Source organism: Schistocerca serialis, chromosome 4 (assembly GCF_023864345.2).
Source record: "Schistocerca serialis cubense isolate TAMUIC-IGC-003099 chromosome 4, iqSchSeri2.2, whole genome shotgun sequence".
Taxonomy (NCBI): Eukaryota; Metazoa; Arthropoda; class Insecta; order Orthoptera; family Acrididae; genus Schistocerca; species Schistocerca serialis.
This window is the reverse complement of record NC_064641.1, coordinates 722,508,908-722,535,272: the sequence shown is the minus strand read 5'-3', so window position 1 is coordinate 722,535,272 and position 26,365 is coordinate 722,508,908.

Genomic DNA, 26,365 nt, shown 5'->3' with positions numbered 1-26,365 from the left:
TGCGGTGTAGATGGGTTGTATAAAAGGTAGTGGTAACACTGCCATAACATGTAGGATGTGCATCAGTTGACATCCACACTGGCTGTAGCTGAGAACAGGAGGTCATTTGAAGTGGTGCATTGAGCGGCGACGGCTGTGTTTGAGTCAGTTGCAGTGGACACTGTCGGAAAGTGCGGGAGGCCAGTTCAAGCGCCCTGACAAATGGTCACTACAGCCAACTAGTGCACATTGTTGCGATATCGCCTTCGTCCAGTACAGAAGAGAAAGCGATGACACCTTCTGGCACTGCATCCCATCATCCTTGACAATGCAGAATGTGACAAGGTGAACCCTCTGCAGGGGCTCCTGCGTACGTGGGGGCCTTACACAATTGAACATCCGCCGTATTCACCCGATATGAGTCCGTGGAATTACGATTTCCCCACCACAATGAAGTCGTGGCATGCACTACAAGACACGGGAAGGCCTCATACGTGCTTTAAGGCAGTCCTTGTGACATAGTGGCAGAGATGGACGCGCTTACGGTGTACGACTCCTTCCATCTCTGTGGTGGAAGGTGAACGAGATGAAGGGTGGTAATATGGTGGATATCTCTCAATAAAGTCTGTTATAATAGTGTTTCCACTAGTTTTCATCCCTCCCATGGATATTATTTTGGGACAATAATTTACCAAATCTTAGAGTGACAAGATAAATTAGTAGGGTTTGTAGAGAAATTGTATAAGATCAAATGATAGTATGGTTACCAAAAGTATGGCGAAAATATGGAGACTAAATGAAATTAAAAGCAGGACACGTGCTTCATTAAAGAGAAATAGATCAGGGATGAAATTAGATGTATGTATTATTGTAAACAGGGATGAAATCAATGACATAAACAAGAAAATGGTTACAGATGTTGGAAGAATACCTGGCAGTAGAGAAAGATGGCCGTAAAGGAGACCGCATATTGGATGCTGTTCCGAGTTATTCTTCAGCACTGCTGCAGTGTATGGGATCCGCACCAGGTCGGATTGAAGAAAGACATCGAAGGAATTCAGAGGCTGGCTGCTAGATTTGTTACCGATAGGTTCGAACGATGAAGATGCTTCGGGAACTCAAATGGGAGTCCCTGGAAGGTCACGATCTCTCCGAGAAACACTACTGTGAAAATTTAGAGAACCGGCATTTGAAGGTAACTGCGAACGATTCTACTGCCGCCAACATACATTGCACGTAAGGACCACGAAGATAAGATACGAAAAATTATGGCTCATGCGGAGGGATGTAGACAGTCGTTTCTCCCTCCCTATTTGCCTGCCGGTGTGACCGAGCGGTTCTTGGCGCTATAGTCTGTAACCGCGTGACCGCTACGGTCGCAGGTTCGAATCCTGCCTCGGGCATGGGTGTGTGTGATGTCCTTAGGTTAGTTAGGTTTAAGTAGTTCTAAGTTCTAGGGGACTGATGACCTCAGAAGTTAAGTCCCATAGTGCTCAGAGCCTCCCACTTTACAAGCGGAACAGGAAAGGAAATGGCAAGTAGTGGTACAGGGTACCCTCCGCCACGCCCCGTGCGGTGGTGTGCGGTGTATCTATGTAGACGTTGAGGCAGATGCGAGACCGAGAGTGAAGGGAATGCGACAGATTGTTACGGCAGGCCGTTCCTTAAGCCAAAACATACAGCGCTCTCACAAGAAATAGCCTCAACTTGGTTGCTCTCATCACGCCAAGTGAAGGCAGGGCAACGAACCATTATTCCAGATTATGTACCTCGAATAGACTGCAGAAATTTAAATGCTGTGAACTCCTGCAGCAAAGCGCCTGATAAGCTTACGTCATGAGCACCATGTGGGAGATGGCTTTTCCATGGTTAATTGCCAGTCCTGAGAACTGTTCCCTCAAAAGTGTTGGTTAAAGGGTGCAATAACGTTATATAAATATATATGCGTTTCTCTTTGGAGCTGACAGAGTCACCTTCATGTAACAAAGCAAGAAAGTAAAAGTTTGTAGAGCAGAAAGGGGGAGAATGTTCTGTCAGAGACAGCCTCGATTGCAACTGTTCAGTATCTTTAGAGACAATCGACAGTTCCACTCGCGTATATCTAAAATCTAATACGTGAAGATAGGATACATGTATTGGGCTCCGTCTTCAGTTCCACATATGTAGGACAGAAAATGATTACTTACAAGATGATTCACCAAGGGCTACTGGAGTGTCACATATCTCATGGTACTGGAGCCATTACCTATACAATGGTTGTCATTTGACAACTTTGCCTCTGGTGCAGAGATTGTGGTTGTTATCTTGACTGCAGCTTGTGAAACACGCCGATATTGACTCTCGAGTTTTTAAAAGGAAAGGATCATGCACGGATATGAAAGGCGGAAGAAGTAGTTTTTTTTTTAAATTTACTATGTTTAAAGCCTGAAGCTTCTAGTTAGGATTATTGGGGTGTAAACGTTGCGAAGCATACTTCCTTCTGCGAGTGGTAGCTTTGTACTTCTCCGCATTAATGTAATCCCACGTTACTGCCTTTATCATACACATGTCCAGTTCTTTCTTTTGCTTTGTCAAAAATTTGGATAGTAACCAGTCCATTTCGGAACCTGGCCGTAGGCATTCCGACATTGCCATTTCTCTGGTATATATTGTGATCTTCAGTCTGAAGACTGGTTTGATGTAGCTTCCCGCACTAGTGCCTCCCATGTAAGGCTCTTCATATTTGCATGAGTACTGCAAGCTGCATCGTTTTGAACCCTCTTACTATTATGAAGCTTTGGTTTCCATCTACAATTTTACTCCTCCGCCACTCCATCCCTACGTTTCCCTTCATTACCAAATTGATGATACCTTGATGCCTCGTGATTTGTTCAACCAACCGATCCCCTCTTTTGGTCATGTTGTGCCATAAACTTCTTTTTTTACCAGTTCGATTGAGCATCATGTCTATCAGATATACGTTTAATAGTGAAGTCGTTACGACTTTGTTGCCTTCCCCTAGAGGCAAATCTTGAGACGTGAGTATTTCTTTGAAAGTATAAAAGACTACATACAGTATATGCCTATTTTTATTAATTTCACTTACGTATTTAACGTCTGTTTTTAAAGGATTTATGCCACTAAGCAAGGCGACGCAGTTGGTAAGACTTCGCTCATTTATTCGGGAAGAGCGGAAATCAAATATTCACCAGGTCATCAGGATTCATCCTTTCAGACATTTCCTTGAATCACATGAAGTAAATGCCCGATAACTACCTAAACTGGTTTCCTATCCACAGATCCTGTGGAGTTTATGCTCCAGAAGAGAGGAATTTCAACCGCAGCTCTACAGCTCTTTTATTCTTTGTTGTAAGATTAGTGAAAGAAAGTAGTCGCGTTATACATGCGATTTTCTTTTTCTTTTCTTTTTTTTTTCTTGTCCTAACGCCTCCTCTCCGAGTCTGGTGTTTACCTGTGCACACTATTTTGTTCCACTAAATCGTACGGCAGTGCGAAAAGTGTTTGATTAGTGCACAAAACACCAAAGACATTAATGCGCCTGAAAGATACTCCGCTGTTCCTCACTGTTCCCTATGATACATTCACTTGTTTTGTTTATGTTGAGTGCCGCAAGCACGCAAGCAGAGACGCGCTTGCGATTTCTTCCTTTCTTTTCCAGTATGTTTGTGTATGTACATGTTGTCTTTATGTTGTAGAAGAAACGTTTCGGTATCATTGTGAATGTGCCTTTGCATATATTATTTAATATTGTCGTAACAGTTTTGTTGCACATACGTGTTCGACCATTTCACCGCCGGTTTTCTATGTTTATTGCTGTTTGGATGTGGCCATCTGCTTCAGCTGTTACTTTGCGTTAAGATCATTTCTTTACCTGATGGTCATCACTTTTTTTTAATGTTTAATGAATTGTCTTTTGCTCTAATTAGTAGGTTGATCAAGATGAAGTGATAACTATCTGTTTTATACAGACAATTTATAAATTTTTGGCCTATGTTCGCTGACCAACTATACATGTCTGCGAGGCCAATCAGTTGGAAATATCTATTGTCGAAATTTATCACTGACCATAATTAACATATATTAAGAGGATTAATCCCCTTATAATTTTCGAGCTGACTTAACATTCGCCCTTTTAATCAATACGTCTTCTCACGCTTTTTGTTACGTGTCTTTCATGTCTACTATACTATAAATTACTCCGTGCGCCTACGTAGCGTAGCGGTAGCGTTACCGCCTACCACGAAGGGGGACCGGGTTCGATTCCCGGCAGTGGACTGGGTGTTGCGTGTCCATCATCATTCATTCGCAAGTCGCCAATTGGCGTCAAGTAAAAAGGACTTGCAATACGGCGGCCGAACTCCCCCGGAAGGGACCTCCTGGCCAACAACGCCATCCGATCACTTCGTTTCATTTTTTATAAATTATTCCAGTTTTAATTATGGAATGCATTCGCGAATAGCGAATAAGATTGTACAGCGGCTATACGATTTGCTAGTACATACGAAAACTTTGCTCCGGACCGCTAATTGAACCCGGATTTCCCTCTTTATGCGAGCGGCCGCCTTAACTAGCTCTGCCATACAATCACGCTTCCAGGACCTACCCAAACTTCCATGTATTCTAGTCTCACTAGTAACATGTGCAAATTGATAATATGATTGTACAATAGCTAGATGATTTACTAGTAACACATGAAAACTGGTGATGGACCGGGACTCAAACCCGGATATGCAGCAGTCGCCTTATCCACTTATCCGAGAATGGCCGTTGCCCAGATTCAAACTTCCACACGTCCAGACTGAAGCCCTAGAACAGTCGGCCACTGCGGCCGGCCATGCATCTCCGAAGAAACATTACAGCGAACTATACAGACACTGTGGAATACAGACACTGCCCTACTGAATTTCATGCCAAAGCAATGCAATCCTACGAGTAAAAAAAAAAAAATCTTTCGTTATGCGGCATGCAGCAACCACGCGCATTATATGCGAGCACTACAGGACATAGACGCTAGTAGGACGTACGAAAGTTTGAGTCGGTCCTGAAGGTGTGTTTCAATGGCAGAAGCAGAAGTCGTTAAAAAGACCGCTCACGTAAAGCGGGAAATCAGAGTCTGAGTCTCGGTCCACCGCAAATTTATTAATAATTCGTGTAGTAGTTGTACTATCGTATTCGCAAGTTGCGAATCCATTTCATAATTTAATACGGAAGTTAGTGATCGGCAGCGGCTGATAAGGGACATTGCATAGAACTATACAGACGCTGCCCTACTCTATTCCGATTTTGTTTTACCTTTCATTTAATTTTCGAAATTCTTTTGTGGCTGCAAATTAAAATGCTTCTACTTTTTGCTTGCCTGGTTCTCCACTGTTTTCGTCCCTCACTAAGATCTGGGTTCTTAAACTCAAGTTTTAGAAGCATTGTGTTCATTTCTAGGCTTGTTCACTCTCATCAGTTTTTCCTACTGAGAAAATTTTCTTCATTTGCGGCAGTCTTCTTTACATCACTGTTGGTTCTATACATAGACATACATAGATTTCCACGCGCCACTGTACATTGTTTGGCAGAGGGTACTTCGTATCAGTACTGAAAAATTTCTATTCTGAAACTTCCTGGCACATTAAAACTGTGTGCCGGACCGAGACTCGAACTCGAGACCTTTGCCTTTCGCGGGAAAGTGCTCTACCAACTGAGCTACCCAAGCACGACTAACGCCCCGTCCTCACAGCTTTACTTCTGCCAGTATCTCGTCTCCTACCTTCCAATCTTTACAGAAGCTCTCCTGCGAACCTTGCAGAACTAGCACTCCTGAAAGAAAGGATATTGCGGAGACATGGCTTAGCCACAGCGTGGGAGATGTTGCCAGAATTAGATTTTCACTCTGCAGCGGAGTGTGCGCTGATATGAAACAAGGTAGGAGACGAGATACTGGCAGAAGTACAGCTGTGAGGACGGGGCGTTAGTCGTGCTTGGGTAGCTCAGTTGGTAGAGCATTTGCCCGCGAAAGGCAGAGGTTCCGAGTTCGAGTCTCGGTCCGGCAAACAGTTTTAATCTGTCAGGAACTTTCAAATCAGCGCACACTCCGCTGCAGAGTGAAAACCTCATTCTGGAAATTTGTATTCTGTTCATGAAATGAGCGAGAAGAAAATGACTATGTTCAGGCCTCTGTTCACGACGCGAGGTGTACGATGATGAGAGCTGAACTGTCGCACTGTCTTCCTCAAACGCAGATTCTCTAAATTTACCGTACGCCGCTTCACGAAAACTATGTTACTTTCCTTCCAAAGATTTCGTTTTATATTCTGAGGGAATCTCCGTTAAATGTGAACTGGAGGAGATCACTGCTGTTAGCTGCAGCGGAACATTGTGCGGAATCAGCGGCGACAAGCGAAAATGCGGGCCCGACTGGGATTCGAACCCGGCATATCCTGCTTATTAGAAAGGTACGTTCAGCATCGCACCACCCGGGACACGGACTAACTCCGCACGCCTCACGGCCGACCTGCATCCCCACCGTGCACCACCTATCCGCAGTTCGGGTCCATTATACTCCTATTTGCTGCTCTGAGATACCCACAGGAGGTCGGACGTATTTGTGCATTCACACTGAAGAAAGTGGATCGATTGCCCAGCTAGGCGTATCAATTGCATGAAAGCGTGGTGGCTTTCGTATGAACTACACCGAACTACTTGGGTGGTCTTATACGAGACGTATTTTGCTTCCTCTCTTTTATCGTCTTAAATTTTCCTCGTTTATGCACTCCTGTTCCCTTTTCTGCTTCATTTCATTATTATTACTAATTTTTTAAAGTTAGATTTATACCCATTCCGAGATCTGTTTAACGTAGTTTGTACACACTTAGTATCAGTTTCCTAGTTATATGCGAATCACGAGACGGGTATCTCTTTCGCAGTCGTTTTTATACTTGCTCTTCATTTTATTTTTACTTTCTTCCAATCTTCATGGATAAGAAACTCAAGCAGCAGTAGTCTTGAGTCGCATTCAACCAACTAAGCTGTGTTGGATGGCGCATTGAGCGCAGGAAGTGGCAAACGGAAATGTTCCTGAGATCACGTGTACGTAAACTTGGTGCAGAGCCTTGAGAGAGACATGTCTACAAAATAATAATTATGTTCACTGAACGTAACTTAAAGGAAGTACCGGCACCTAACGTTTACTAATATTACTGAAAACAATGAATAAGAGGTGCGACAATAAAGAAATGAGACTGACGTGAAAAAAATGTTGCTTACCGTTTTAGTCAAGTTTAGTGTTGTCTGCTTCAAATTAGTTCCCTTTTGACAGCACACACTTTTTCCAGCGCATCTGTCATTGATAGTAACATTTCTGGAATTCATCTTCTGTAATATCCACCAACAACCTCGTCACAGCTTTTTGGACATCTTGTGTGGTTTTTTTTTTTTTTTTAAATGGTGTCCCTTGACCGCCGTTTTGACTCTTGGAAATAGAAAAAAGTCGCACGGAGCGATATCTGATGAATAAGATTGCTGTGGTAGTACTGAAATTTGTTTTGAGATTAAAAATTGCTGTACTGACAGAGCAGTATGGAATGGCGCATTATCGTGATGTAGAATCCAATTATCAGCAATGTTGTCACGGACACGAACTCTTTTACGAAGCCTTTCTATAATTTCTTTGTAGTAATATTAGTTAGTTGTTTGTCCAGGAGACACCCACTCTTTATGATCAATTCGCTTGGAATCAAAGAAGTACACAAGCATGCATTTCACTTTTGCTTTTGATATGAGAGCTTTTTTTGGTCTGGGTGATCCCTTTGAGCACCACTGCGAACTTTGGCGTTTTGTCTCTGGATCGTACTGAAAAAAAAACTTTCATCACCAGTGATAAGGTGGCTCAACAATTGTGGATTGATTTCCGTTCGCTCTAACAGATCGGCTCCCACATTTTTCCGTGTTTCCCGCTGTTGTGGTGTTAGATTTTTGGGGACCTTTTTTGCACAAATCTTTCTCATACCCAGAAGTTTATTATTAGACGAACCATTTCTCGATTGATGTTCAGCTCTTCTGCAATCATTTTCACGGATAATCTTCGATCAGATCGTACGAGTTAACGCACCATGGCCAAGTCTACATCCGTCCGTGAAATTGATGGTCGCCCACTGCGGTCTTCATCTTCAACATTCGTTCTGCCTTCACTAAACTTTTTATGCCAACGAGAAACTTGAGCTCTTGACGTAACCTCCTCTCCAAAAGCCTTCTCAAGCTTACCGTAAGCTGTCGGTGCGTTTTCACCCAATTTAAAGCAAAAAGAAATGGCATACTTTTGCGCTATATTATGCGGTTCCATTTCCGTGACGAGAGACACAAACACGTGTTAACTTATTACAGCACAACTCGCGACTGAACAGTTGCATCAATGTGCCGCTTGGACTAGAAGCGGCTTATAGACCAAGTTCGAAGGTATTGTGCCTACGCAATCCTGCAGGGTTGCCACATCTTGCAAAGAAAATCGATCTCATTACTCTATTTTCACACCTAGTACGTTAATCGCCTTACAGACATTTGAAGACAAACGCGGTATGGTGAATTATTTCGAAACATTTATGTTTCAGTGTCCGTTAATTTATTAAAGTTTACGGGAAGTCAGAAAACATCGCGCGATTAAATGTAAGGGTACCAACACATAACGAGTACGGAGCAGGCAGTGGTCTGCTACGAAATTCGTTTATTCAGCATTCAGGAACGGTACTACAGGAAAGTAGACACGTATATTACATGAGTGAATTGCATTAGACATTGGTCGACACCCAGAGAAAGTGTTTAAGAAACGTTACACGATTTAAACTGGTTGTTGTCAGTAAAAATTATGCAGTCTTCAATTTTAAAGTGGGGCGAAGTACTTGTCGTCACTGAATTAAATGTTGTAGCTGTCGAGAATAACTAACAGTAATGAAACAGTGAGTGGATGGACAGTTATAATGGTTTCTAAGACAGGAGAAAAAGGTCTGCACTATGAATACATCGTTTTCACAAAGACACAGACCAGAAAATGTAAACTAATATCTTTGATTGAACTGTTGCTTTGTGTGAAGACTTACATGTTTACCAGTCTGATTAGGCAGCTGTCAGATCTTTTTGGAAAGAACTTCCACATGAGTGTTTACCGAAAAGGGCTACCATTCTTCTTCCTAAAGTGACTGTGAGCACCGATGAAAAGGAGGATAGTGGCTCCTAACATCGCCAGTTGCCACTGGAAACGTCTCCACGCTGTCGACTGAAAACTAAGAGACTTTTATACGGGTAATCATTCCGAGTACCTTCCGGACTCGAATATTTATTGACAGGTGGGACTCTGTTTAAGATGAGGATTGTTTCGAAACAAATTGAGTTCAGCTATTCCTTGTGGAAGTGCAGCGGAATCTCATGCCAATATTTTGAGAATCTTACAGGATTTTTCTGTGCTGTAATTTTCATTAAAGTGGATGCAGATTGGCATTTGCAATGGTAAAGTCATTATAAATATTCAGAACAGGAGATGAGAAACGGGTCTGTGCGTTCTCTGGTATCACAAGACCTGGATATAAGTTAAGGCATGGCAGGAATCTGTCTATTTGAAGAGCATCATCTAATGCTGTACGGCTAAGAATACGGTACCTGCGACTGTATTGCAAATAGCTGACCAGCCACCAATATAAGCAGAAAGGGCGGAAGCAATGCGATATTCTAAGACATAGTTCTAAAAAGTAGTTCTGGGACTTCAAAGTGCTTTGTACGTAATATCTTCAGTATTTCGACTGGTTTGGTTTCGCCTCTCACCATATTCTACCTTGTATGAACCTTGCCTACTCTAAACACTTCTTCCTACACTCACCGACCTTGATAGCTGCTTCTCACATTATATTCTTTGTTTGCCCATACAACAAGATGGCCGTTAAAAAAGAGCTTGTATCGATTTAAATGCCGATGTGTCGATTCTGGTATTACCTGTTGCTTGCAATGTCTTCTGCACACCTGCATGACGCATCTTTGACATTAGTAAGAGAGACTGTGACAATTTGCTGTTAATAACGACAGAACTAGATATTATTTTAACGAGTTACACAGTTACTGCAGAGACTCCACCTTCGCAACATATCCGCTGCAAATTTCCTGTTTGTATGTTTGTCGAGCCCTTTTTCTAGGAGCTGAGGTCGATAATTTCCAATACGTTATTTCGGGCGAGTTACATGTAATTCAGCTGTGAAATAGAGCGTATTTTATCTTGCTGAGTGGACACGCGGTTTGAGGCGCCTTGTCACAGATTGCGTGTCTCTTCCCATTGGAGGTTCTAGTCCTCTCTCGGGCATGGGTGTGTGTGTGTTGTTCTTAGCATAAGTTAGCTTAAGGGAAGTTAGAACGTAATTTCTTTTCACATTTTCAATATTTTATCTCATAAAATTTGAAATTCCGAGTAAAGTAATATATATATATATATATATATATATATATATATATATATATATATATATATATATATATATATCACTTATAAACTCACATGGAAAGTATTTTACTTTCTTTAATTTTTTTAAATATAATCTACACCGGTTGAAAACGTTAAAATTTTTACGTGCATTCCTTCAAGATCTAATAAAATAGGTAATTTTTATATAGAAGGCTGTGGATTGCTGTGTTATAAAGGTCATGTCTAGACGAGGATGGGCACCAGGCTGAGAAAGTCGAAACAATGTTTGAGAAACAAGAAACTTTCTGATGGCAAAACCTTATGAGGCATGCTGAGAGATAAAATGTTAGATGAACTGCAGCAGTATTATGGGATGGCCATTAGAAATAACACTTAGGACTTGTTGAAAACGAAGCAGGTAGTGTGGGCTACCTTCTTCCACATACTGTCAACTCATGAAAAACCAGTACACCACTTTTGCCCTCCTGGACCCGATTCATGGTGCAATTACCGCAATGCACAGTACTCAAACAGTTCATACAGCCATAAGCATTCCATCCCAGCAGCAGTCATGGATATCATAAAACGCATTTACACAGCTCTGGCAAATCCCGAATTACTGAAGAAGTATCTGCAGGGTCAGACTCAAAATCCCAACGAGTCGTTCAATTATCTTATATGGAGTCGCTTACCAAAAAGTGTTTTTATTGGAATTAAGATACTAAAGTGGGGGGTCAGTGATTCTGTTATTGCTTTTATTGATGGCAACATTGGTAGGGTGAAAGTGCTACAGCATATGGGAATTAATCCTGGAGCAAACTGCATCAGAAAACAAGAACGGATGGACAAGGTTCGCATTGATAAAGCAGAGTACGCAACACAGTTGGCCGTTAAGGGGTCCAGAAAGAATAAAAGAACAAAAAACTTGGAAAAAGATCAAGAGGATGATATACAGTACGATACAGGATGCTTCTGAGTGACTAAAAATAAAAAATTAAGCATATATTGAGTAACAGTCTTCTGAAACTTTAGAAGCCGTTGCTGAAAATTTACATTTTCTGTTGCATTTTTCCCTTCATCTCATAAACCACTTCGAGTACAGTATCCAAATTTTCAGGGAGTAATAACATACGTATCCTGAGTCTACTGAACTAAAAGAAATAATGTTATGTATAATAAAATTTATTTAGACTAACGCACAAAAAAGTACACAACATTTCAACCGTGTAATATAAAATTGTATTTTCTAAAGCAGTGGCTGAAATGAAATTATTGTAGTTCATTAGACTCAGAACATGCAGTTTAATGTCCTGTAAAAAGTTTCAGGTTAATGGCTACAGTGCTTCCTGAAATACAGGGAAGCCAAGTCACTAAATATAACATTGTCGACAGAGGGCGTTCCAACTCCCGTTCAGTAGTGTGTAAGTCTAGGACTGATGACCTCAGCAGTTTGGTCCCTTAGGAATTCACACTCATTTGAACTTTTTTTTTCCAGCGTGTTTTGTAAAAACAATGAGCCACAGTTTTCGGCAGAAACACCTCCATTTTGGATTAGCCGTGTTTTTCATTTATCCGCCCAGTATCAGTGTCGCATTTACACGGATACTCGGGAGCTTTCCTTGTGAAAGAGACAGTTACGGCTCTTTTGCTCTCCAGTATGTCTACAACCGCAAGTTAATACTGACCGTACGGTGGCGAAGTTTCCAGCTCCGCCGCTTGCTTTCACACATCCCATAAACCTGGCGTTGCTAACGCCACATTTTGCAGGTGTAATCTCTCTCCAGCTACCGAAAAGCTGTTAGAACCTCTCAAGTGTAAGCATTTATGCAGGTGCAGAATTTTTTTCTGACTTAGATTCGGGATTTTTCTCGTACGTTTCAGAGACGTGAGGTTCGGGTAGCCTCTTAATTTCTAAAAGAGCCAACGTGTCATTAATTAATGATATGTCGAAGATTACTCCGTTTAAAATATAGGTGGTGCGTCATTTTTACAAATATGATGCCATACAGTCGTATTTGTGACAAAATATTTATTTTCTATTGTTTGAGATACTCCTTGGGGTTCACCAGCAGCCGCCTTTTCATCACAGGTAGTGTGGCATGCAGTTTCCGATACCGCACCGACTGCTTAAGAGGGGTTTCAGAATAGCCAACAACATGAGTTGTCAATGAAGAAGCAAGATAAAAATAAACATGTGAAAACCCTTGAAAAATATCTTTAGTTTGATTTAGTCTGAATCAAGTCTCCATTAGAAACCGATGTCTGTAGCTGAATCCATCATAAATGTTCGCGGTTTTATGAACCATTTCAAATTAATTTTAAGAGTAGAGACTGGAGACTGATTAACTCTATATGAAAGGTAATATCCCAACTGATTCACTCACTCACCGATACATCATCGCCCAGCCCGAACCACTAAGGACAGAAACCAGAAATTAGCAGACGGTGTTAACCTTACACTGTACGTGTCGTTTAAGAACGGATATTTCAATATCCCATCCCTAATTGAGTGAAACAGGGGTTGGATGGCTTTGTGAATATACGTTTCTATTACGCCAGTTTTGCAGCTAATGGTACGTCATTATTACGAAACTACTGAAGCATTTTTACAGCTACATCTACGACAACTGTTATTTGACTTCCCGCTTAGCGATAAAGAAAATATGTGTTTCAGTGTTGTTTGGAAATTTAGCACCCTAAGGGAGTCAAATGCGTGATGAAAAGTTTTATAAAATTATTACATTATGGAAGCACTTGCCTGCGAAAGGCAAAGGTCCCGAGTTCGAGTCTGGGTCCGGCACACAGTTTTAATCTGCCAGGAAGTCTCATATCAGCGCACACTCCACTGCAGGGTGAAAATCTCAATCTGGAAACATCCCCCAGCCTGTGGCTAAGCCATGTCTCCGCAATATCCTTTCTTTCAGGAGTGCTAGTTCTCAAAGGTTGCAGGAAAGCTTCAGTAAGGTTTGGAAATTAGGAGACGAGGTACTGGCAGAAGTAAAGCTGTGAGGACGGGGCGTGAGTCGTGCTTGGGTAGCTCTGGTAGTAGAGCACTTGCCCGCGACAGGGAAAGGTCCCGAGCTCGAGTCTCGGTCCGGCACACACTTTTAATCTGCCAGAAACTTTCAAAGAAATACGCGTTTCACCGTTTTTGGAAATTCTACCCTTAAGGATCTGAAATAGGGGATGAAAGCTTTTAAGAAAATATTTCGTTACACTAAAAAAATTTTTAAAACTAAATCTACGAAAACTGATATTTCACCTCTTGGTTACACATAATAAATATGTGTTTGGGGATGAAAGTTTGTATGGAAATATCACCACATGAACGCAAAAGTAGAGATTAACAAAATTCTTGGACTCCAGCTGCCAGAATCGCTTTTTGGTCAGAAATACATTCGGAAAAGATCATATTCTAGGGCCTTATTGAGCGCGAACAACTTGAAAATTCAACTAAAAGGAGACAAAAGATTCTGTGCAGACCATATAGTCTACACGAGCGAAGCAGCGGGCACTAAACTATTTCAATAATATACTGAAAAGAAACCCATATTAATAATTTCCATAGTCTAGTAACCCAGAACCCTCTTACACTGGACGATTGTGAGGTAGAGGTTCTCACACCCGCTAATCTTAATTGTGCCAAGGAACATCGTGTCGCCTAAAAGAAATACGATTATCGACAAAACCCCATATGAGAATACTTCATGAAATCTTTGGAATCTTTGGAGAGAGAAATTTGTTGGTTACATTTCACTATTACGAGTTTATTATTCACAATAGAGATACACACTGCTAACTGGCTGAAGTCACTCGATATAAAAATAAAAATTCTGTCTTTCAATGAAATAGCCTATTACCTGATACGTAAATTTTACTCATCGTTCTGATTAACTAATAGGACACACAGTTATCAGTCATGAAGTTCGATTGTAAATGTTCAAATTATCCTCATTATTCGAGTACGTTATCGTGTTGCACAGGTTCAGTGATGAAATGTCAAATAACCTTTAAAAGAGTACCTCATCACGGAACTCACTGTACTCCGCTGTTCTCAACACAAGTCGCGCTTACGGAAAACCAAGTATTTTTAAACGCAAACTTCGTTATAATACTTGGCGCACTCAGTACGCCACGCCCTTTATGTTGGTCGTACAGTACGAACACAGAGCCACTGAATTATTATTGCAACGCAGTCTCGTACTAGCGGTTCTCCCATTTGTCTACTTTGTCGTCCTGCTACTAGCGGAGAAAACGTACACCGCCCTGGGTAAGTGTGTTCATATGAGATACGCTTACAAAACCACTTTAACATGTTTCCCAAATTCTCTACAGACCATTTAATGAACAATTTTGAACAAATGCAACAAGACCTGAAAGTGATACGCAAATCAAAAAGCTCGAGTTGACTTCCCACTGCATCCGTGAAGTGCCAAATAAGACATGGTACTAACTCGTCACTAAACATTCATCCAACCCTATTAGGAAAATCACAAAAATTTCTTAACTGATTTGTTTCGTTATTTTTCAGTTTCAAATTGCAGAAACATGTAGCCATTAAATTGCGTTATTACGCAATGAAATATTTACAGAACCATGAAAATGCTCAAGACATTTCCCACATACCATTTTTCTGTTGCGCCATCTTGCCATCTTTGTTTTTTTTTTATTTTTTTAGTTTGGGTAATAGCTAAGCGCTTCTGGACTAGGTACGCTGACACAACTCCATTACTACTTCACAAAGGGGCTGTTAGTACGCACAGGATGTCATAGTTGGGTGAGATTCGACCTTCACAATATTCTGAACTAGCCATATTCAAAGAGACGCTACGAGCTGTAAACCTTGCTTCGCTGTTTGTAATCTGACCATTTGCTCTTGTTTTCTCCATTTTCACACTTCCTGTAGATACATGCCAATATTATGGCATATTGGCGGGACGGCCGCACGTTGGTGAACCAGCTGTATAGTAACTAGAATGAGATTTTCACTCTGCAGCGGAGTGTGCGCTGATATGAAACTTTCCTGGCAGATTAAAACTGTGTGCCGGACCGAGACTCGAACTCGGGACATTTGCCTTTCGCGGGCAAGTGCTCTCCTGCAGGAGAGCTTCTGTAAAGTTTGGAAGGTAGGAGACGAGGTACTGGCAGAAGTAAAGCTGTGAGGATAGGGCGTGAGTCGTGCTTGGGAAGCTCAGTTAGTAGAGCACTTGCCCGCGAAAGGCAAAGGTCCCGAGTTTGAGTCTCGGTCCGGCACACAGTTTTAATCTGCCAGGAAAGTTTTGTATTGTAACTGTTTTGTATATCCAGTACATCGTAATGTAACGGATGCGAATTATGCAGTGATTCTATACTTACGAATTTATTTATGGCTGATTAAAAGCGTTTAATTTAAGAGTTTTCTGGAAGACATTTCTCCTTAGAGAAACTAATGCTGTGTAAGATCTTCAGTAGTGAGTTCTTATTGGGAATGTACAGTTATGAATCAGAAAACAGTCGAACTTTATTTATCCTGCAACTACTTATTAATAAATTACATATTCTGCCAGAAAATACGTGAAAGGTAGTGCAAAGAGGATACTGTTGAGCAAAAATGAACAAATGTGCTCACGCGAAAGCCTAGTTTTCATATTGTCCTTCAAATGTGAGACTTTCTGCCAGATTATAACTTTGTACGGTACTGAGACTCGAACTCGGGACTATTGCACTTCACGGGCAAGTGTTCCACCAACCAAGCTACCCAGGCATGACTCCCATCCCGTTCTCACAGCTCTACTTGCGCCAGTACCTCGTCTCCCACCTTCCACTTTCACTTGCCCGCGAAAAGCAAATGCCCCAAGTGCGAATCTCGATACGACAGACAGTATTAATCTGCCAGGAAGTTTCGTATCAGCGCACATTCCGCTGCAGATTGCAAATTTCATTCATTTAAACGTGATTATTTAGAAAATAGTCAGTCACGGGTTTCACTTCTGTATCACGTTTACGGAAAATATTCTAGCAGAGGAAGACGCCCTACATATTTTTAACATATCAGGCAGAGTATTCAGTACTGTTATACTACAATGCGCAACAGAATTAAAGGATCACCTTTTTGAAACCCTGTAATTCCCACCTATTGTGACGCTTAAGTTTGAAATTTGACTCGAAAGTGCGTACAAGTGACGGTGCAAAAGCGTGGCACACCGCCACGTCACTCTCGGGTTCGGCGAGGCTTTAAACAAGGTGTCGACGTATGCGGAAAAAAAGGCTGCAGCTTAAAGTCACATGTGGCAACTCTTCCCAGCGCAACCGTGGACGTGGCACACAATGGGTAAGTCTACATAGCTCCTCTTACCCAAATTTCACCCCTTTTTAAAACGCCTCTGCAGTGCAGGCTAGAACCGTGATACTGAGCGTCGAAATCACGCGGTTTTCTTATGAGTGGCCCAGGAAAACATTCGAGACACACCGCCGCTCATAATCCGCACGGAAAGATCTCAATTCCGACATGAAGGACTGCAGTGAAATCACTCCCTTCCCTGCGGCGTTGATTCCCACGTCTTCTGCAGTCGAAAACGACAGTTCGTTGTGCGATGAACAGCAGGAAAACGTTCTTCACTACCTGTAACAGTACTGCCAAACCCTGACGCTCCAACCCTTCTCCAAGGACATTGTGGCGCTGCATCCCCATAGAACGTGATCGAACGTGTTTGGAACCCAGCGAGACGAGTTTCCGCTCCCTTGTACTGGCTGGGACTAATAGGGACCGCTCAACACCATTAGACGAAATCTGAATGTGATCCGAAGCAGCAAATAGTGATTATGCCTTTTCATTCTATTTATTTCGTGTGCTGCTGTGGCGTGATCATGGTATGAAGGAGGAGTGGGGCGGGGGGCTGGGGGCGGGGGTTGTACGAGCGACACACATGCGTGAACAAAAGGACAATGGGTCCTTCTAAGAATCCCCAGTACGACAAAACACACTGTACCACCAACCCATCTTTATTGAACACCTTAAAACTGTACCCGTGCAGACAGAACCCATGATGAAAGTCCCAGACGCCTGCAAGCCGGCTACACTGCTGCTCTTTCGCCTGATAGTAGGCTATCCAGAACGGGAGAGTGACTAAAGTGTTCTATCTGCAAGTACCTAGGACTTCCTCACAAGTGTACAGGTACAGTTTTAAAATTCTCAATGAAGGTGGGTGGGCGCCACTTAGTGTTTTGCTGAAATTATTGGGGAGTCTACGAGTGCCCCATAGAGATTTTATTCACGCATGTAAATGTCTCATCCCCTTTTGATCACGCGAAAGGATGACACAGAATAGGATTGCCGACGAAGCATGAGCGTCCTTAGCTGCTTCTGATCACATTCAAATTTGGTCGAATGGTTTTGAATTGTTTCTACTAGCTCATGACATTTTTTTTCTATAATTTCAAATTATTTTCTTAGATATTTATATAATTTTATTACACTGTATAAAAAAATCAGTATGTTAGATCAATCATAGCATTGTATTTTTTATTTATACTTGTTCCTCACGGAACTGTCTTAATGAAATAATTTTCGATATTATTTGTTTTTCGACTAGCTACCACATTTCATATAAATGTGGACACATATTTTCATTTTATATTTGCTAGCCTGTCATGCAACATTTTTTATTATTTACTATCGTTATATGATCAACAACTATTTACTATACATCCATAAGTTCAATAAAGGATAACGCTTATTTACATCCTGGGACAGCATCCACAGAACGTTCTCTACCAAGCTTCATTTATCTGTAAGTCGATCCTTGAGTGGAAACCGCCCGAGGTCAGCGTCTACAATCTCCACAGCAACTAACCCACCACCTATTTGGAAATCATCCTGCTGCTCCATCTTTGGAACTGTGTCCTATAACTCCATAGAAATGAACGGCAACATCGTAATTACTCGTATTTTCTGAGCATACCCCTAGAGGTCAAGCTGTACAGAACGAATGTGATGATCATTATTTTCTCAGCATACCCCTAGAGGTTAAGCTGTACAGAACGAATGTGATGATCATTTTTTCCCTTTTTACAGATTTTTGGTCCATTCATTTAACATTAGTTGCATTAACAAGCTGCTAGCTGCTTTAACAAGCTGTTTCTTCCTTATTTTAAAATTATTCTAAGTAGTTTTGACATTCTACATGCTAATAATTACATATTTTTGTACATAATTATATTGACTTATACCTGACTGTCTAACGTTGACATCATGCTGTCAGCTGTAGGGTGAGGTTCCAGTATCTAAGAAGTAGCTGCACTTCTTTTTCCAGCAGTTGGTTACCGTCATCCACCGGTTCCTGATCCATGTCAATGTTCATTGTACATCAACATAGGTATATATATGTTTCGCAGTTTTGTAGATAATTCTATGCATTTTATGTATACTTTTAATTTATATCCTGTATGATATTACAGTTTTGAAGGTCTGGAGATAATCAAGCGATGATCTATATCGGTCACTTAGTAATAAACGTGCCTTTGCGATCCAGACTTTTTTGTACACGAGAGCAACAATTGCGATCGTGCTGCGTTCCAAACTGGTGTCATCTCGTTCCATGGGGATGCTCCCCCGCAACGTCCTTTGAGAAGTGTGTCAGTAGTGTCCAAGATTGTGAAGAAAGTCTTCCTGTGTTTATCACACAGCGAACTGTCGTGGGCATCAACGCCCTAGGGAAACGGGTGGTTTAACTGAACTCCTTATGCCAGCCCTGAGCTCTTTCCGTGCCGATTCAGAGCAGTGGTGCGTGTGGAATGTTTTGTTCTGCCTCTCATAAGAAAATCACGATTCTGAACTGCATCGCAGAGGCGTTAAGTTAAGGGGTGACATTTAGGTAAGAGGGGCTGTCCACAATAGGACTGGGCAGAGTTGTGATGAAGTTTTGTGTCAATGTGACATCATTAACCCATCTTACACGTCACATGAGCTTTGAGCTGTCGCCTTTTTTCCGAATGTGTCTTCGCCTTACTGTTTGAAGCGTCGGCTAGCCTGAGAGTGACATCGCAGGGCGCCATGCTTTTGTACAATTTCAGAGGGAAGTTCTACGAACCTTTGAGATAAATTTCTAACTTAGGCGTTGCAACAGGTAGGAATTACGGGATTTTAAAAAAGTGATCCTTTAATTCTGTTGCACAGTGTATTTACTGGTAACATTTCCTCCGTAACAAGGTATCATAACTACGCAAGTGTAAGGAAATTCGAAACAATTTAGATAAAAACTCCTCCCAGCCAATTGAAGAGCAGCTCATCTTGAACGGGGGAAACCGCAATATAAAGTAGGTACATAAAGAGAAGAATAAAAACTAAGGTTTTACATTATTGAGAAATTTCTGAAGACGTGTGGAGTGCCTGTAGCGGTGGCTTTATGCCACGCTCTCAACTGATCTTTTTTCGGTTACATGGAAATGTGAAGAATTGCATATGGAAAAAAGAGAGCAGAATAATTTCGGGGTCAGTTGCTAGTGCTATAGCCAAAAACCTGAGTTAGCCTGGGAAGGTAATGTACTATAGGGATAGCAGTAGCAAGAAATCATAAGAAGAGATGAATGTTATTTTACATTATGTGTGAAAAGAAGACCCAAAAAAGAGAAGCGCGTGTAACATGGAAAACGTAGAGTGCGTAATTCTCTAGTACAGGCTTAAATCATGAACTCTTCCGTGGTGCCAACATGTATGCGAAGAATGCTATTTCGAATATAAATGCTATACGCTGTCAAATATATGAGCAATTTCCAACTGCAGAGTACCAACTAGTATACATTATTAGCTACACAATTACACTAAGTAATCAAAAGTATCTGGACCCCCAAAAAACATACGTTTTTCATATTAGGAGCATTGTGCTGCCACCTACTGCCAGGTTCTCCATATCAGCGACCTCAATAGTCATTAGATATCGTGAGAGGACAGAATGGGGCGCTCCGCGGAACTCACGAACTTCGAACGTGGTTAGGTGACTGGGTGTCACTTGTGTCATACGTATGTACCCACGCCTAAACATCCCTATGTCCACTGTTTCTGATGTGATAGTGAAGTGGAAACGTAAAGGGGCACGTACAGCACAAAAGCGTACAGGCCGACCTAGTCTGTTGAATGACAGAGACCGCCGACGGTTGAAGAGGGTCGTAATGTGTTGTAGGTAGACATCTACCCAGACCATCTCACAGGAACTTCCATCTGCATCAGGATCCAGTGCAAGTACTATGACAGTTAGGCGGGAGGTGAGAAAACTTGGATTTCATGGTCGAGCGGCTCCTCATAAGCCACACATCACGCCGGTAAATGCCAAACGCCGCCTCGCTTGGTGTAAGAAGCGTAACATTTTACGACTGAAGAGTAGAAAAACGTTGCGTGGAGTGACGAATCACGGTACATAATATGAAGATACGATGGCAGGGTGTGGGTATGGCGAATGCCAGGTGAACCTCATCTGCCAGCATCTTTAGTGCCAACAGTAAATTTCGGAGGCAGTGGTGTTATGGTGCTATTGTGCTTTTTATGGAGGGGGCTTGAACCCCTTTTGGTTTTGCGTGGCACTATCACAGGCCTACATTGATGTTTTGAGCACCTTCTTGCTTCCCACTGTCGAAGAGCAATTCGGGGATCGTGATTGCATCTTTCAACACTATCAGCACCTGTTCATAATGCACGGCCTGTGTCGGAGTGGTTACACGACAATAATATCCCTATAATGGACTGCCTGCACAGAGTCCTGACCTGAATCCCATAGAACACCTTTGGGATGTTTTGGAACGCCGACTTCTTGCCAGGCCTTACCGACCGACATCGATACCTCTCCTCAGTTTAGTACTGAGTGAAGAGTGGACTGCCATTCCCCAAGAAATCTTCCAGCACCTAACTGACCATATGACAGCGAGAGTGGAAGCTGTCATGAAGGCAAAGGGTGGGCCAACACCATATTGAATTCCACCATTCCCGCTGGAGGGATCCACGAACTGGTAAATCATTTTCAAACATGTGTCCGGATACTTTTGATCACATAGTGTACATATGGAAACGTTGTTTTCAGCAAATGTTAGAGCTTTGGGGGCACGTATGTTTTTGTTTGTTTCATGTTTTTAGGGCTAATATGAAATGAGATATTGAAGTAAGTATTGAACGTATGTCTACGAGAGTGGAAATTGGCATCAAAGCTAAGGGTGGGCCAACACCACACAGAATTCCAGCACTACCGATAGAGGGCGGCACGAACTTGTAAGTCATTTTCAGCCATGGGTCCGGGTACTTTTGATCACATAGTATATTACGATAAAATTTGGAGCACCAAAACTGACTCGTTCTGTCTACAGGACTCTAATGCGGAAACGCACGTGGGATTGTCAATGCAACAAGGCTATTCGTAGGGAAAAAGTCTTCTTGTTGGTTAACTATGTGTTACAGATTGCTAATCCTGAACCTTCCGTGCAATAATCAATGTTGACGAGATGCAATGTTACGGCTGACGATAATGGAGATGGAAGTCATCGAATGCCCGGGATTATCGACCGATTCGTGGCCTAACATTGGACAGATTTCATTCATAAGTTTCACCGTGAAAAACTAATCGGTCATCAAATTACATGTGTAACCTGATTGAAGTTTCATTTGTGTTATTCAGCACCCTGCTTACTGAGCGGTATTCCACGCATCATTATCGCTGCTAAAACTGCCCATTTCAGAGTGACGAATATTGCAAAAAATGTCTTTTTCCAGCCACAGACTTGAGACCACAGCATCGCATATTCTTTACTTTGTTAAACCGCGATTATTTAGTCAGTACGACTCCGTTCTTCGTATTCCTTTAGCGGCCATCCGTGTCCTACGCATACTCCGCTTAACCTTATTTCTAGCGTTGTCCATAATCACGGGTTTCAGTTTTTATTTCATAATTGGTTGTGTAAGAATTTACTTTAGCTATATTGCAGGACATCCTTCATGCCACCATAATCATCAGTTAACCTAAGGGAAAAATATACTTGCTGGTAATGCTTTTATTAGCAGAAAACTTAATTTTAAGTAATGAAATAAAGAAATAATTTGAGCCATAGACACAGTGCATGGCGGTATAGATATTGTATGCAGCCGCTGGAAACATTTGAAGATTTTTGATCGTCAGATTATTGGCGGAATAAGAGGCACCTTTTGTTCTCTAGGTCCTGTCCAGATCGGACGTATTTTGGCACACCACCATTAATACTACATTATTTTATTAATACATTCACGAGTTGCAACCAAACGACACTAGTAACTACATAATGCAAATCTCAATTTAAGTGTCGTAATTTAATTGTATTTTATTTCAGAATATACTGTTATTACTAACCTATGTACGTTTTATTTAGTATATTTCATCATTGTAAGATTGTTGGGTGACTTGGCGTGGCAAAAGGTTCCCTTCTTCTGAGCAAAAAGTCGTTGAGCTCGATCTACAGTCGTCTTCGTGTGCGGTCTTATTACGAAGTCCGATTTTAGTGAAAACACAGAGAGAAGAAATACGGTTAAAAATACATGGAAGGACCTTTAACGAAAAGCCAGTCTCAAGCGGCGAGAGTTTGTATGATATTTAATATTCATTACTGTAATTAATTGAATTGTCTCGATCCAGGTACGAATTAGCTAAAAAATTAAACTATGGAGCTAAAAGTGGGGACGTACTCTGATGTTACAAAAGTTATGGTATACCACATAATATCATGGGAGACCGTTTTCACGGAGTAGTGCAGCAGCTCGGCGCGGAATGGACTCAAGTAGTCGTCGGAAGTCCCCTGACGAAATATTGAGTAATTCTGCCTCTGGGAATATTACTGAGCAATTCCGTAACAGTCGAAGATACGATGCTATTAACATTACCTTCCCTAATTTTTCCCAGCGGAATGGAATATAAAATGGGAAAGGAAAGAAATAACAGGAAACAGAAGTAGATAAATCAGACGCATAACAGCTCGTATAAAGGGTTTGTCTTAAGTGTTACGGAAAACTGAGACTGAAGATATACACTAATAGCAGTAACAGCGTTCCAGTAATCCTGGCTCAGCGAAGGACCCCTTTTCGAGATAACTGCGCGTTTGCGTTAAGAATCAGCACAGTATGAAATATCGTCCTAATTAGTACAAAGGTAATTTCAAAGTACAATTTTCGCTTAAGTATATGTGAAAAGGGCTCAAATTTCACACATGGTCTGCCATGTTAACAGGAAATACTATTCCACTTCATTATGCTAAGTTTTACGATTCATTGTACTCTCGTTCTTGTGAGATGTGCCACGTGTTGGACTTGCATTTGGATGCAGCCCTACACTCAACTCTGCAGTGAGATACGAATCGAAAATTCTTTGCGGATTAAAACTGTGAACCGATTCGGGACTCGAACACGAGACCTTTGGAGAAAGTAAAGATTTGATTACGAGTCGTGAGCAATGATAGGGTACCTCAGCTGGTAGAATACTGTCCAGCGAAAGGTTTTGGATTCAGGTCCCGAACCGACACGGAGTTTTAATCTTCCACGAAGTTTCGTATCAACGTAAACTCCGCTGCAGACTGAAAATGTCTTTCCGGAGATTCTCTGCAACACCGCAGGATCGTCTGGTAAAGCTTGACAGGACTGCCCCAGTTCTTCAGATGTATCAAGAATAGCTCTGTGCACTTAACTTTTGGGTAGACTCCAAACAGAAGAATCCATGGGACTGAGATCAGGTGATGGTGGAGGTTACGAAACAGGCCCTAATCGACTTAATCGCGTTGGATGTCGTCTTCAATGACCATCACATTGTTCCGGTTCGTCATCATTCATATACCATGTTCCTCAACGCTGCACAATGAGAACATATTGAAGGACTCTTGTAACTTTAGTTCTGTAAACAACATTACATCGCTAACATCTTCTTGTACGCAACTAGTAAAACGTAATGTCGGGTGGAGCCAGTAGCGGCTTATAATCGCAAATTCTCGATTGTTTGGGGATCCTTGTCTAATGAAAATTTCTGCTTCTATGATTCTGTACATTTACCAGTTAATTATGTTACACAATGTACCGGCATAGAACAAGCCTGGTGGAAGCTTCTCTATCAATGGTTGCTTGCATATCCTACTGCAACGGTGCGGTTAATTAATTGTTCCTCCTACAGAAAACGCCCATTTTCGTTTCCGTGGTATCTTCTTCGGCAGTCCAATCCACACATTCCCCAGTTAGAAAACGATCAATGTAATTTCACCCTTAGTAGTCAGCTTACCGTAAATGACCGAAATTTTTACCAGGAAGAGTACAAAACACATTGTCTGTGGCAAAATACTCGCTCAAATATTTCACAACTCGATTCCTTTGAGCGTTCAGACTCGGTCCCTACTTGCACAATGCGCCAAGCGGCTTTGAGCTAATTCGAATACCACAGTTTATCTATAAAGTCCGGAATTTCGGGCGTCCGTCATTAGCATTCGTTCGAGAGTAATTTATGGCACTCCAAAGTCAATTTTATCTGGTAATTGCGCAAAATTATTGCATACTGGTAATACAGTCGGCATATCATCATGATGGCTGATCCCGTCTAGACTTCACAAAGCAATTCTTTTGCTCACAAGAGAAGCCGAACGTATTTCCCTGTGATTCGTTGATACAGTCATAGCCAGTCCAGAATCAGTTTTAAACTGTGCAATCCAACGTTTTATACTTTAGACCTATCACAACCTAATAGTTTCTACAGGGTGTTTCAAAAATGACCGGTATATTTGAAACGGCAATAAAAACTAAACGAGCAGCGATAGAAATACACCGTTTGTTGCAATATGCCTGGGACAACAGTACATTTTCAGGCGGACAAACTTTCGAAATTACAGTAGTTGCAATTTTCAACAACAGATGGCGCTGCATGTGATGTGAAAGATATAGAAGACAACGCAGTCTGTGGGTGCGCCATTCTGTACGTCGTCTTTCTGCTGTAAGCGTGTGCTGTTCACAACGTGCAAGTGTGCTGTAGACAACATGGTTTATTCCTTAGAACAGAGGATTTTTCTGGTGTTGGAATTCCACCGCCTAGAACACAGTGTTGTTGCAACAAGACGAAGTTTTCAACGGAGGTTTAATGTAACCAAAGGACCGAAAAGCGATACAATAAAGGATCTGTTTGAAAAATTTCAACGGACTGGGAACGTGACGGATGAACGTGCTGGAAACGTAGGGCGACCGCGTACGGCAACGACAGAGGGCAACGCGCAGCTAGTGCAGCAGGTGATCCAACAGCGGCCTCGGGTTTCCGTTCGCCGTGTTGCAGCTGCGGTCCAAATGACGCCAACGTCCACGTATCGTCTCATGCGCCAGAGTTTACACCTCTATCCATACAAAATTCAAACGCGGCAACCCCTCAGCGCCGCTACCATTGCTGCACGAGAGACATTCGCTAACGACATAGTGCACAGGATTGATGACGGCGATATGCATGTGGGCAGCATTTGGTTTACTGACCTGGACGGCTTCGTCAATAAACAGAATTGGCGCCTATGGGGAACCGAAAAGCCCCATGTTGCAGTCCCATCGTCCCTGCATCCTCAAAAAGTACTGGTCTGGGTCGCCATTTCTTCCAAAGGAATCATTGGCCCATTTTTCAGATCCGAAACGATTACTGCATCACGCTATCTGGACATTCTTCGTGAATTTGTGGCGGTACAAACTGCCTCAGACGACACTGCGAACACCTCGTGGTTTATGCAAGATGGTGCCCGGCCACATCGCACGGTCGACGTCTTTAATTTCCTGAATGAATATTTCGATGATCGTGTGATTGCTTTGGGCTATCCGAAACATACAGGAGGCGGCGTGGATTGGCCTCCCTATTCGCCAGACATGAACCCCTGTGGCTTCTTTCTGTGGGGACACTTGAAAGACCAGGTGTACCGCCAGAATCCAGAAACAATTGAACAGCTGAAGCAGTACATCTCATCTGCATGTGAAGC